Source organism: Armigeres subalbatus, chromosome 2 (genome assembly GCF_024139115.2).
Source record: "Armigeres subalbatus isolate Guangzhou_Male chromosome 2, GZ_Asu_2, whole genome shotgun sequence".
In the NCBI taxonomy this organism is placed as follows: Eukaryota; Metazoa; Arthropoda; class Insecta; order Diptera; family Culicidae; genus Armigeres; species Armigeres subalbatus.
Genome location: NC_085140.1, coordinates 320829581 through 320843861, shown reverse-complemented (window position 1 = coordinate 320843861; position 14281 = coordinate 320829581). Strand labels below are relative to the sequence as shown.

The window sequence follows — 14281 nt, the reverse complement described above, 5'->3', positions numbered from 1 at the left end:
TTAGAAAGAAAGAAATTCCATTTCCGAGTAGCCTAACTTAGTTTTCTTGAAAAATGAAACAATATTATCTCAAATAAATATTTTCACCAACAAAAACGCTGTATTACCAAAATTCTAGGCTTTATTACTTTTTCGAAATGACTTACACATATTTTTAAATAATGTTTCATCGCATATTCATAGGTAATCTACTTAATAAAAACAATCAACTAAGCAATTGAGGCACAACCTACATATATCTTACCTATTTGAGCTTGCATTTTTTGAATAGAATAATATATAGCATAACATGGTTTAACAACTATAATAGATTTTATAAAGTTCAATGGTAGGAATTTTGATTTTTATTAATCACACTTAACAGTTACCTAAACAATTTATGTAAAATTATGAATCACTTGAAATACTTCAGTAAAACAAATAAGTATTCACCGTGCACATAGCTGAATAACCAATGATTTACATTTCATATATGCTTCTTCACCTCATCGCTTTCACATGTGGCCGGGGTTCTGCCAAAACACACCAAGCGCCAAAAAAACAATTGTTCATTTTTACCCCAATATTTCAAGTAGCAGATTCAATAGGTTACAATTCCTACCGGATATCGTTGAACACAACTGAGGATATCCTACAATAAATGTATGCTTAAATTTATATACATTTATTTCAATTTTCTTTTCACAAACAAAATACCTTAAGTCAGTTGAAAAAGCGCTTGGTGCGGTTTCCCAGAACCCTGGCCATGTAAATATGATATCAAAATCAAACAAATAAAAATTGCGTTTCGATTTTTATTTGCATTTGAGCATGCATGTTAGCAATCCAAATCAATTAATTCAATGAAGTGATATGATGGAATACAGAACAGTTATATTATTACATACTGAAAAAAATAATACTCTAAATAGAATTAAAAAAACAAGATTTAGATAAAAGTTACCGTTGCGAAAAAGCAAAATTGGTACTTAACGCCTGAGTACTAAATTTTCAGAGGAACTAAAATACTACTCAAGACCGAGGAACTATCGTATGTACGGCCTTGAAGCTGCTTATAGGCAATTTGGCAAGGGTTTCTTATTCGTTTCATCGTTGAGCCTTTGAAAACAGCGAGAACCATTTCCCAACTTCAGAATCAAAGCCAGCATGATCGTTTAGGAAAATTCAAGATTATACAATGAAGCAATAAAGCTACCATTTTCAATTAGATCCGTTATGATCACTAGTCTTTTTTGTCATACCAATTATATCAACTACCAGAGCTTCGGCAACACATACGATATGCAGAGATGCGTTATCGGGTGGTAGCGGTGGCCGATCAATGAAGTTGAGAATGAAAGGCCGGTTCTTTAACTTTAGCATAGTCCACGTTCATATTCCAACCTCCGAAAGCACTGATGATGATAAGGACGCATTCTATGCACCGCTCAAGCGTGAGAACGACAGCTACTCAAGCCACGACGTCAACATCATCATAGGAGATTTGAACGCTCTGTTTTGGTCAGGAGAAGGAGTTTCAACCGATCATTGAAAAGTTCAGCGTCCACTGGCTGATGAACGAAAACGCCTAAAGCGCGAAAACGCTTAAAGCGCGAAAGCGCTTACATTGACTCTGGTAATGGTTAAACTACGTCCAAAGCCGTCCGTCATCAACAAAGTGGTACCGATGACCGCATGAATAGGGGGGACTGATATTCGATCAAAAGCAGTGTAGGTGTTGTAAACTAGGCAACCAAACCAGAAGATTATTCATCGTTACGCTGTCAAACCAAACGGTAGCTATTTCTTTCTACGACCGTTATCGAGTAGGTGAAAACTGAAGTTTCTATTGATTAGGCAGTGGTAATGAAAACACGTCTGGATTTGTTAAGTGTTACATTGGAAGTGGTGAAAATATTTTATTGAAGAAAACTTATGCCTACTATAATTTGTTATTCTAGGTTGCTATACTGCTACTCTTCGGTTGCTATTCAACACCCCTGCTCAACCGAATAATCCTAGCTTAGTTCTCAGCACTTCAAATTGTCCGCGAGCCAATCCTTTGGTGAACAAGTCCGCCAATTGATCTTTTGTTGGAATGTACTGGATTTTGAACGTACCATCTTGCAGCTTCTCGCGAATGAAATTATAGCGGATATCCACGTGCTTCATCCTTTTGTGGTCACGTGGCTCTTGGGCAATGCATATGCAAGATTGATTATCTTCATAGAGAATCACTGGATGATCAAGTGGGATACCGAATTCGAGTATAAGATTTCTTAGATAAATTGCTTCACAAACGGCATGACTGAGCGAAACATACTCAGCTTCAGTTGAGGATAGTGCAACGGTGTTTTGCTTGCGGCTCATCCAAGAAACTGTCCCATCAAACACTTGAAACACGTTACCTTAGGTTGATCGCCGGTCACCTGAGTTGTTACCCCAGACTGGGTTACCCCAGTCAGCGTCAGCATATCATGCTAATGGTTTTGATCCTTCTTTTCTGCAAAAGTGCAAACCGTAGTTCCTTTCAGATACCTGAGAATCCGTTTCAGATGACTCCAGTGGTCTCTTGTTGGGGCTGATTGGTATCGGCTAAAGAAATTTACCGCAGCACTGATATCCGGTCTTGTTGAAAGTGCCAGGTAACTCAAGCACCCTATCAGTTTACGATACGGTTCGGTGATGATTGCAGATTTTTCCTCACATCGTTGCAGCTAAAGATTTGGTTCCAGCGGCGTCGTTATGGGTTTGCAGTCTGCCATACCGAAACGCTTGAGCAAATCGCAAACATATTTAGGCTGGCTAATTTTCATCGTTCCATTCGCTTGATTTCGTTCGATCTTGAGTCCTAGGAACACCTTCAATTCACCAACATCCGTCATCTCGAACCTGGCTGATAACCTTTTCTTTATATCGGCGATTATATCCAAACTGTTGGACACTAAGATAATGTCGTCAACATAGAGTAGCAGATATACTACATTCTCATTCTTACGCCACCAGTAGAGACAGCTATCCACATTCGAACGTCGAAAGCCAAGCTGAAGGATGAAATTATGGAGCTCCGAATTCCAGCTCCGTGAGGCCTGCTTCAATCCATAAAGTGCCTTCTTGAGACGACACACTAGCCTGGGATCACCTTGAATGAAGCCTTCAGGTTGACGCATGAAAATTTCTTCCTGCAGCTGCCCATTTAGAAACGCGGTCTTTACGTCCATTTGGTGGACGTGATATTGATTTGGTTCGCTACTGCCAACAGAACTCTTACCGTGGTCCCCTTTGCTACGGGTGCATACGTTTCATCGTAATCGTATCCCTTTTTCTGCGAATAACCCTTGGCGACCAGGCGGGCTTTATATTTGTCGACGTTTCCAGCTTCATCTCTTTTTATCTTGAACACCCATTTGCATTCAACGATGTTCCTGCCTTGTGGTTTCGGGACAAGTTCCCACGTTCCGTTTTTATTAAGTGACTCCAACTCGCTTGTGATGGCTTCTTTCCAGTTTATCCAATCGCTTCGTCGTCGCAACCCGTCGATTGTAGTCGGCAGGTTTTCTACGAAAGTTTCAGCGTTCAATGCAAACGCCAGCGTCGAATCATCTTGGTCCTCAGAAATACCTGTAGAACAATCAGCCGCAGTAGATGCTCTCAAACCGGTAATAAAGTTAAGAAACTTACCGGGGAGTTTGCGCTCCCGTTCGCTGCGCCTCGTGTTGCATACTGTTGGGCTGTCAACACGTTCTGGTTGCGAAGGGAGCGTGGTGTCATCAGCTTCATCATTCTCATCAGATGTCAGATAATCTTCATTTGCGTCCGACGTTGCGTCCTCATGTGGCTCGATGGTGACTTGCTGTTCCAGTTCGGAGCCATTTTGTTCCAAGCTAACTTCTGGATCTTCTGTTTCTGCATTTCTATATAGAACATTTTTGACGCAATTTGGTGCGACAGCACTATCTTCTTGCTGTTCATCGAATACCACATCTCGTGCAATGGTAATTTTCCGCTTCCGTGGATCCCATACTCGATAACCGTTCGTCGTATAACCAACCATAATATTCTTTTCGGACCTGGAGTCCAGCTTACTGCGTTTTTCTTTTGGCACCCAAGTGTAAGCTGCAGAACCGAATACTCGCATTTTATCGATGTTGGGTTTCTTTCCATACCATACCTCATACGGTGTTTTCTTCTCTTTCAGCGCTGATGTAGGACTTCGGTTACTTACGTAAGCTGATGTCAATACGGCCTCACCCCACATGGATTTGTCCATTCCTGCCTCGTGCACCATCGATCGCGACTTTTCCAACAGTGTACGGTTCATCCTTTCTGCCACTCCGTTCTGCTGTGGACTGTACGGAACGGTGGCCTCCACGCTGATACCCTGAGTGCGACAAAACTTGCGGAATATTTTTCCGGTATATTCTCCTCCGTTGTCGCACCTCAGACGTGACACTCGACTCCCAAAGAACGCCGTAACTCTGGCGCAGTACTCCTCTAACTTTGATTGAACCTCATCTTTGGACTCCAGTAGATAAACTACCGTGAAATGACTGAAGTCATCGATAAACGTGACGAAGAAGCGCTTATTGTCCCATGTTCTTGGCGTAAACGGACCACAAACGTCCGAATGTATTAATTCAAGTGGACGACTTGCCCGTCGCTCTCCAACGTCTTCGAATGGTTGCCTTGTCTGCTTCCCTTGAAGACATACTTCACAGATGCATTTTTCAGGCCACTTGGTGATCTTCGTCATCGTTTGCACCATCCCAGCTTTCCACAGAGTCTTCATACTCGCCATTCCCAGATGGCCAAACCGTCGATGCCACAAATCAAACATGTCTTGCTTCGAAGTCATAGCATTAACTTTGCACAATCCATCAGCGGCCGAATCAGATTCTTGACGAAACTCGATGTTTAACTTATATAGTTGGCCAGTTCTTCTACCAGTGGCAACCACACGACCGTTCTTTAAAACTGACACACTTCCGTTCGAAATCTTCACCGTCATTCCGTTATCTTCAATGCGCCGTACCGAAAACAAGTTGCATTCCAATTGCGGTACATAGAGAACGTTTTTCACTACCGCCGGAACCTTTTTATCGCCAATCAGCATATTCACCTTCACGGACCCCGCGTACTCTGCAACGAGTGCTTGACCAGACTTGGCAACAGAAATGCGCACTTTGTTCGCCAACGGATGCAGCTCCTCAAAGAATTCCTTGTTCTTCATCATATGGTCCGTTGCACCAGAGTCAAGGATCCAATCAATATTTTTTGTCGTCACCATGGCAACTGGTAAACAGTTAGTCGTTGTCGTCGTAGCAATGAACGTCATCTCCTCGGCAACATTTGCTCCAAACTTTGGCTTTCGGTGAAATTTCACTATGCTTTTTCGGGCCCGGGTCGAGCCAGATCGCTCGGCGGAACTATTTTCAGGGCACTCTGCTCGTTTGTGACCCAACTTTCCACATCCGAAACATTTTATTCCACCCTTTTTACCGGCGAACGCCGATTCACTAGAACCTTCCACATCGCCTACAGGACTTGAATGGACCCGCTTAACCTGCTCATCCAGTAGCCGCTTCCTTACGTACTCCAATGTCAGCTGTTGTGGTTGTATCGTCTCCAGGGCCGTAATAAGCGCTTCGTAGGACTTGGGAAGTGCTAGTAACAACTGGCACACTACATCTTCTTCCTGCATATTAACGTCCGCTGCACGTAGTTCTCGCATAACCTTGTCGAATCGTAGCAAAAAAGCCTTCACATCGCCACCCTCAGCCAGCCTTAGTTCTTGGAATTGCTTCTTTAGAAATAACTTGCCTGCAATCCCAACGCGCTCAAAAGCATTCTTCAGGGCATCCCAAACGTCTTTGGCTGTCTTCTTGTCCTTAACATACTCCAGCTGGTCTTCCGAAATCCGGTGAATCAGGAGATTCTTGCATTTTCTATCTAGGGCCCACCGTTCTTTAAGCTTCTTTTCCTTGTCGGCACGGACTTCCGCAGAATCCGTTGCAAGGGTTACCGCATACTCTTCATCTTCGATGGCCTTTTCACGCAGTCAAGTAGGTTCCGATCTTCAAGCAGGACTTCGATCCGGAATTCCCAATTCCCAAAATTGCTTCCGTCGAATAACCACAGCTTCTCTTCGGACATCTTGATAACTACTTCGCTCTTGAAAATGCAAAGAAAACTTAACTTCCGTTATGCCCTGTGTCCACAACCTATTGATTAAGCAGTGGTAATGAAAAGACGTCTGGATTTGTTAAGTGTTACATTGGAAGTGGTGAAAATATTTTATTGAAGAAAACATATGCCTACTATAATTTGTTATTCTAGGTTGCTATGCTGCTACTCTTCGGTCGCTATCCAACAGTTTCAAACTGTAAAGAGATCAACTCCCGCCTAAGTCGTGTCAAGTACGAGACACTGAAGACGACCACACAGTTGTGGTCGAAATACGTATCTGCAAAGATATCGAAAATTAATTGGTGGAATTAAATGGAGAGTACTTAATTCGTCTTAGACGGTTGATTCGTTGAACTGGTAGAGTTGTAGGTGGTTGTGAAACCAACTTCCAAAGCTGATAAACTTACTTGATACTTGATGGGCTACAGCTCTTCGATGAACCTACGCCGAATGGAGTATCCTTCTCCACTGGACTCGATCCTGGGCCAATCGCTTTCAGTCGCCCTGAACATTGAGCGCCCTCAGGTCAGGTCCTCTTCAACTGCAAAAAACCATCGTGTACGCGGCCTTCCACGAAGCCTGCGGCCTTTTCCGGGTTGTCTACTAAATATTATCTTCGCTTGACGTTCTTCCGGCATACGAACAACGTGACCAGCCCACCGTAGTCTGCCGTGTTGTATAAGCTTAATAATATCCAGCCCTTTATACATCTGGTACAATTCGTGATTCATGCGACGCCGCCAGATACCGTTCTCCTGTTTACCGCCGAGTATTGTCCGCAGCACCTTACGCTCAAGCACTCCGAGAGCTCTCCGATCAGCCTCCTTTAACGTCCATGTCTCATGGCCGTATAAATCCACCGGAAGAATCAGAGTAGTATACAGCGCGAGTTTTGTCTTCGTTTGGAGACTACGGGGCTTAAGCTGGTTACGAAGTCCGTAATACCTCGCGGGTAACATCATTATCACACGTCACTAATGTTCCAAGATACGCAAATTCTTCCACCACTTCAAATTTTTCACCATCCAGCACCATTTCGCTACCACCACCACTAATGAACCCACGTTGATTGCCAGCGACCATGTACTTCGTTTTGCTGGTATTGATCGTGAGTCCAATCCTCGCTGTCTCCCTCTTAAAAGGCACAAAAGCCTCTTCCATGGCACGGCGATCAATTCCGATAATATCGATATCGTCTGCAAATCCCAGAAGCATATGCGATTTTGTGATAATGGTACCGCTTCTTTGCACACCAGCTCTCCTAATCGCTTCCTCGAGCGCTATATTGAACAGTAGATTCGAGAGTGCATCACCCTGCTTTAACCCATCTAAGGTAACAAATGATGTCGATATTTCATCCGCAACCCTTACACTTGATTTCGATCCGTCCAACGTTATACGAATCAGCCGTATCAGTTTCGCCGGAAAACCATGTTCAAGCATAATTTGCCATAATTCATTCCGTTTCACTGAATCGTACGCCGCCTTGAAATCAATAAACAGATGATGTGTCTGCAAGTTGTAATCACGGAATTTAACAAGGATTTGTCTCAGGGTAAACATTTGATCCTTCGTTGATCGGCCCTCAAGAAAACCTGCTTGGTATTCGCCGACGAAGGACTCTTCAAGCGGTCTCAATCTGTTGAACAGAATACGGAACATAATTTTGTACGCCGAATTAAGGAGGGTTATTCCTCGGTAATTGGCGCCCTCCAGTCTGTGCCCTTTCTTAAAGAAAGGGCAAATGAGGCCGTCCTACCCGCTAGCAGGCATTTCCTCGTCTTCCCATAATTTCGACATAATATGGTGCAGAACTTCATAAAGCTGCTCACTGCCGTGTTTGAGAAGTTCAGCCGGGAGCTGGTCCTTCCCCGCAGCCTTATTGTTTTTCAGCTCTTTAACAGCTTTTTTATTCTCATCTAGTTTAGGTGACTCCACAGCTTGTCCATCGTCGCCAATATTTATTCTGTTCACCGATGCACCGTCACTTCCTCCATTCAACAAAGTCTCGAAGTGTTGCTTCCACCTGGCAGCCACTTCAGTTTTATCTGTCAGCAAATTCCCTTGTTGGTCGTTGCACATGACGGGAGATGGCGCTGTCTTTCTCCGCACGCCATTGTCAAACTAATAAAACCTCCGCATATCATTTTGCTCCATTTTTCCTGCGCCTCGGTAATCACTTGTTCTTCATACTATTTTTTCTTCCTGTGGTGGGTTCCTTTTCTCGGCTGCTCATGCTTTCTTGTACTAATCTCTATTCGGTCGGGTAGCCGACACCAACATCCGGCTTCTGGCAACATTCTTCTCGTCTGTCACTCTCTGACACTCCACATCGAACCAACCCGTCCTGGGTCGCCTCTGTGCAGTGCCTACCACTTCTCGTGCTGTTGTGCTCACCGCTCCATGGATCAACTCCCATAGATCGTTGATGTTGTCGCTAACGTTGATTGCACTTATCCGTCGAGCTTCTGGCGGTACTCAGCCGGTACTCCTTCCGCCGATAATCGCTGGATATTGTAACGCATCGTTCGCTGTGATCTTTCGTTCGATACAGTTGACAACCGTGATCCAAAGCTGATAAAACCACGGGACTGACACTTGTATACCTCCACCACAGTTCATTTCGTAGCCAACATAGAAAATTCCGCACTGACAGCCATAAGAAGAATCATGGGAAAGAAAGAGATAGGTGCGTTCCACACGGACAGTTTCATAAACGACAAGCAGAAGAAACGAGACTGCATCTACACTACGAAAAGACAACCAAAACATCAGACCCCCTGATAAAACCTATCCAGAAATCAATGCGGCAAAGAATCGTCGTGCTTGTGCGAAGATAATTCTCTTGCTAGACCTGATCACCTACGTTCACGTGAAAGAGGCGAAGTCTACTAGGGAAGTCTGGACAAAGCTAGAAGCAGCGTTTAAAGACGAGTAGGACTCCTGATGAAGCTGATTACGACGAACCTCATTCATTGTGATTCCATGGAGACGAATGTAACTCAGATCATGTCTACTGCTCATCAACTAAAGGGCGTCTGGTTCGAGATCACCGAAGAGGTGGTAGGAACACTGCTTCTCCCAGGACTTCCGGATGATTATCGACTCATGATAATGGCGATTGAGAATTCTGTATCGAAGATTACTGGTGGTAGTATTGAAACGAAGTTAAGTACTTCAAAAAGTCAACACAAGTAAGGGGTCGTACACTAATTACGTGAGCACTTATGGGGGGAGCGTTTTCTTTCGCTCCACATAAATAAAAAAAATATTTGTATGGGAAAAATCTTACATGGAGGGAGAGGGGGGGGGTTTGAAAAATCCAGAAAAAATTGCTTACGTAATTAGTGTACTAAGTAGAAAAGACAGCGTTTGTTGGAAGGAAGGTGTTCCCGAACAAGCAGAAGCAAACTGTTAGAATCGAGATTTGTGGAGCATGCGAAAAAGGAATTCGACCGAAATACAAGTTTTGTGGTAAATTTGGACAAATTGCAAGACAATGTCTGACAAAGACTAGTTCCGCGTTCTAAACAATATTAGCTGCCAATCGAGGTGGTGATTGTAGTGGCAAGCGTAGATTACGCTATTCGGTAAAATAGCAGAACCCACCTTGAGGTTCTCTGAGCATACAGATATGTTTGAATAAACAGTTGTTACTAGATTGACCACGAACTCAGACGTTTTATTTTAAAACTAAAGAAGACTCTTTTCGATAGCAGTAAGCTATTACAGTGGCGACGAGGAGATAATTTTACCATTTTACCGTTTTTCACAGCCGCCGGTGAGATTTGTGAGCATTTTTGGCGTGATTTTTCGGCGTGAGTTGGTTTTTTAAAAGTGTGGCGATATTGATAATTTTATCGTCATTGTGAAAAAACGCGTGGAGTCGTCTCGTAGTCTGAAAGTGGTGTTGAATTGTGTATTTTCTTCCATTTTGTCGTTCAGAGTTGCGTGATAAAGAATCGCTTTTGCCTGTATGGTGCTGAACATGATTTGGATGATTGGTGTACTTTTTTTCTTGTAGTGCATTATTTCTTAAGAACAAACAATTGTAAAGCCTTTTGTTGGCTTTTATTCCAAACCATTTAGTTTCTTTTGAGTTTGGTATTGTTCTCATATTTTATTTTCTTTGTCATCGACAGCACAATAAAGAGGCCCGATACCAGCCCGGCGTCTATTCATCAATTGTGATCAACTGTGGTAGCCTCACGGTGAAACCGGTTAAACAGGCGATCCCATTTTGAGAAGCGATACTCACGTACGAGAAGTGCCAACTGTCAGCAAGTGAACATAGCCGGAAAGTGCATTCTGCGAGCGAAGCGTTCGTTATCGGTGCAGTAAGGAGTGACGAGAATAAATTGGATAAACTGATTTCATCCGGGGTGCTGCTGCTGTTGTTTTTTTTGCTGTTGGTTGCTGTTGGTGTTTTGCTGCTGGTGCATCGCTAAATACGGAGCTCATCTGCCTTTGTCATATTGTTGACATTTTAGCTGGGAATCAGCTTCTGGTGTTACTTATCCGAACTGAGAAACCAATTTATTAAGGATTGCTGCTGGGAGTGCTTTTGCTAAGAAGATCAATAGCAAGTGAACGTTTGGTGCTATCGGCTGACTGCTTTGGTGTTTTGGAAGTGTGCTTTTGGTTTTGCACCGCCGCTGCAGAGTTAAATACACAGGTACGTGGATTTTATTGTTCACTATATAGTGTTACTGTTTTGCCTTTTTTTTTGAAAACTGCAAATTTTATTTTATTGTTTTTTTTTTTATAATTCTGGGGAATTGATTCGCATTTTGCTTTTGTGCTTTTGTTTTTTTTATTGTATTGATAAACAGGATGTCATTGACAACAACCACAGAACCGTATGTGCCGGGCACGATCCCCTTTTCCCAATATTTGGAACAATTAGAGTTCCTTTTTGAGCACAATAATTATACAGCAGACAGATATAAAATATCATTTTTAGCCGTTTGTGGAGTGGAAGTTTACAGTCAGCTGAAGTTGCTATTTCCGGGTCAGAATATTAAAGATTTATCTTACAAACAAATTACTGATGAATTGAAAAAGAGGTATGACAAGAAAGACTCTGATGTTATACACACGTACAAATTTTGGACCCGTAGGCAAGGGCAATTTGAAAAATCAGAGGATTTTGTACTTGCCATTAAGCAAATGGCAGAACTTTGCGGTTTTGGCGATTTTAAAGAAAGAGCAATTCGTGATGCGTTGGTTATAGGGACCTACGATAGGAATGTGCAGAGGAGATTATTCGACGAAGATGAATTAACAGCTGCTAAAGCAGAAAAGCTTATTGTGAACCAAGAGTTGTCTTCAAATAGGACTCGATTTGTAAACCACGATGAAGAAAAGAGACTTAGCGTAGTCGCTAGATTGGGCAGAAGAAAGGAGCGAGATTCAGGTAGACATCAGTTCCGTAGTAGGAGTAGAAGTTATGATCGTAATAGATCTTATTACTCAAGGAGTAGGAGTGATGGCAATGGACGTGAAAGTGATAAAACTGGAAAGTTATTTAAGTGCTCGTTTTGCCATAAAACTGGGCACCCGAAGAAATTTTGCTATAGATTAAAAAGAAAGAGCCCTCGTAAAACAAGGCAAACCGTTAAATTCATTGACTCTCCAACACCTTCGACTTCTCATACGTCAGGCCTTTTCAAACGCCTTAAGGAAGATTCAAATAAATCAGATTCTGACGACGAAGACATTCACTGTATGATGGTTTCTTCTAAAAATCGAGGAAATGAACCATGCTATGTGAAAGCATGGATTGAGAATAGGCAATTATCATTTGAGGTGGATTGTGGCTCCGCGAAGAGTGTTATATCTGAATCGTTCTATCTAAAGAACTTTAGTAAATGCCAATTAAAGGAGACTAATAGAAAACTGTATGTTATCAACGGCAACCGATTGAGTATTTTGGGCAAATTGCGAGTTTCGGTAAAATTAAATGGAATAGTGTCTGTCCAGTATCTTATCGTATTGCGTGGTGCGAATGATTTTGTCCCGCTTTTGGGACGGAGCTGGTTAGATACTTTCTTCGATGGATGGAGGAGAACCTTTTTGCAGCCGATGGCGCCAAATAATCAACGTATCAATGCGATGACAGATGAGAACACAGTAGAGGAAGTGATTAATGATGCAAAACATATCCTTAAACGGTCGGATAATTTCGGCGCACAAGCGTCAAATTAAATTTGTGGAAGACTCTCGCCGACGATCTTTCCGTCGTTTTGTGTTTAATGGAGAGAGTCCAGCCATTTTAGCACAACCCAGCAGCAACACCAGCAATTTTGATGAATTTTCCGGAAGTGCCGGTCAAAGTAGGAAACGTAAAAGAAGTGAAGATGAGAGCGAAGACTCCGATTCGGACTTTTATGGCTTCGCGGCCGAATCTCTTTTGTTCGATGAGGAAGAGCTCGCCGGTACGACTTCCGTTCCTGCCTCAAATGTGGTCGAAGTCGATTGCCGCAGTATCGATGAGAGGCGAGCATCAAGTCGGACTGACGAAATGGAAAATATTCCGGAAGAGAATGTTCGAATATTCCGCGAAGAAGAACGGCCTCGACGTAGCAAAAGACAGACAGAAAAAAGAAGAAAAAGAGACTATGTATATTATTGAAATAAGTGATATGATCGAATTCTGTTTTAGTTTTGAAATTACGGTAGTTTAAAATGAAGACTCGAATATGCAAACACAGAATGAAAAGTTTGCTTTCTGAATTGTTACACTTAAGTTTTTCAAGTAAAAAATCTGAATTATAGTTTTAAGCATTGCTATCCTCTACTAGACTATTAACTTAAGGGGAAAAGAGTTGTAGTGGCAAGCGTAGATTACGCTATTCGGTAAAATAGCAGGACCCACCTTGAGGTTCTCTGAGCATACAGATATGTTTGAATAAACAGTTGTTACTAGATTGACCACGAACTCAGACGTTTTATTTTAAAACTAAAGAAGACTCTTTTCGATAGCAGTAAGCTATTACAGTGATAATAACCGTAGGGTATTCGACTCTGGGGCCTCCGATCACTAGGAAACGGTACTATATTGTACCGCGCATAAAAAAATCTACTTATCCGCTTATTTTTTGTCGCAACGAAAAATAAGCGCCAGATAGTCGCCTAAGAAAAACATACCTGCAGCAAAAAAGCTACTTTGATAATTTTGAAAATTTTACCGCAGGGAATGCTTTGATGGTAATTTTACGATCGGATAGTGAAAAGAATTCATTAAAAGAATCTGAAAAAGCGACTGCAAGAACATGGAATCCGATATCAAATCTCTACTGATTATATCCCGGAGCAAAACGGTTAGGCAGAACCATTGACATTTTTCGAGGCATACCGAAGCATTTTTGGGCTGAAACGGTGGCAACAGTACCGATGTATCTTGGAAACCGTTCACCAAGCAAGGGGCATGATCTAACACCAGAAGAAGACTGGAGTGGTCATAGGCCAGATCTTTCTTGTGTGCGGACCTTCGGAACCAAAGTGAGGGCGCATAGAAGTTGTGCTGGTTGGTTTCGAAGAAGGAACAAAGGCATCCCGATTGTACAACACGAAAACGAGGAAGATTTTCAAAAGTTGTGACGTTATTTTCATTCAAGAGCCGATGTATTCAAATGACTCAAACACTCAAATATGGAAGTTCAGATGCACCAGCAATTTGACAGAAGCAAGCTCTGCCGACGCTGCGGATTGGAGAGCAGTGATGCAAATTCTCAATCTCAGTGACTGAAATTTGTGGGATATTGATACCATTGCCTCTATACACTCACTTCGTAGCAGTGAAAACTGAAAATGGTTAGCAGCAACAATCAAAGATAAAGTGAACAAAAGACTTCTTTTCTCATTGCACACGCAGCCCGCAGTGACAGTCCATTTAGTTCACTCGCTGGTGCTTGAATATGACGCCCTATATAAATGCATGGGTGAATATTATCACTTGAAAGAAAAAGAAAGGAAATTTGTGCCGAATGATCATCAGCTTCAGCCCGCTGTTGGCAAACCGAGTTGGCTAAGCTACTCCTGCTTTGTCTTTCTGACTGAAAGGCACCGTCATAGGCAAAGAGGGACAGAGAAAAATACAAAACAAAAGAATCAC

At 42.5% G+C, this 14281-nt stretch overlaps 1 long non-coding RNA gene across 1 annotated transcript; it reads left to right on the top strand.

The window, feature by feature from the left end:
• Positions 1-8461: 8461 nt before the first annotated feature.
• LOC134216812 (uncharacterized) lies at positions 8462-11575 on the top strand. Its single transcript, XR_009980834.1, has 3 exons — positions 8462-9983; positions 10308-10840; positions 10998-11575. It is a non-coding gene; the product is annotated as an uncharacterized LOC134216812 (long non-coding RNA).
• The last annotated feature ends 2706 nt before the right edge of the window (positions 11576-14281 follow it).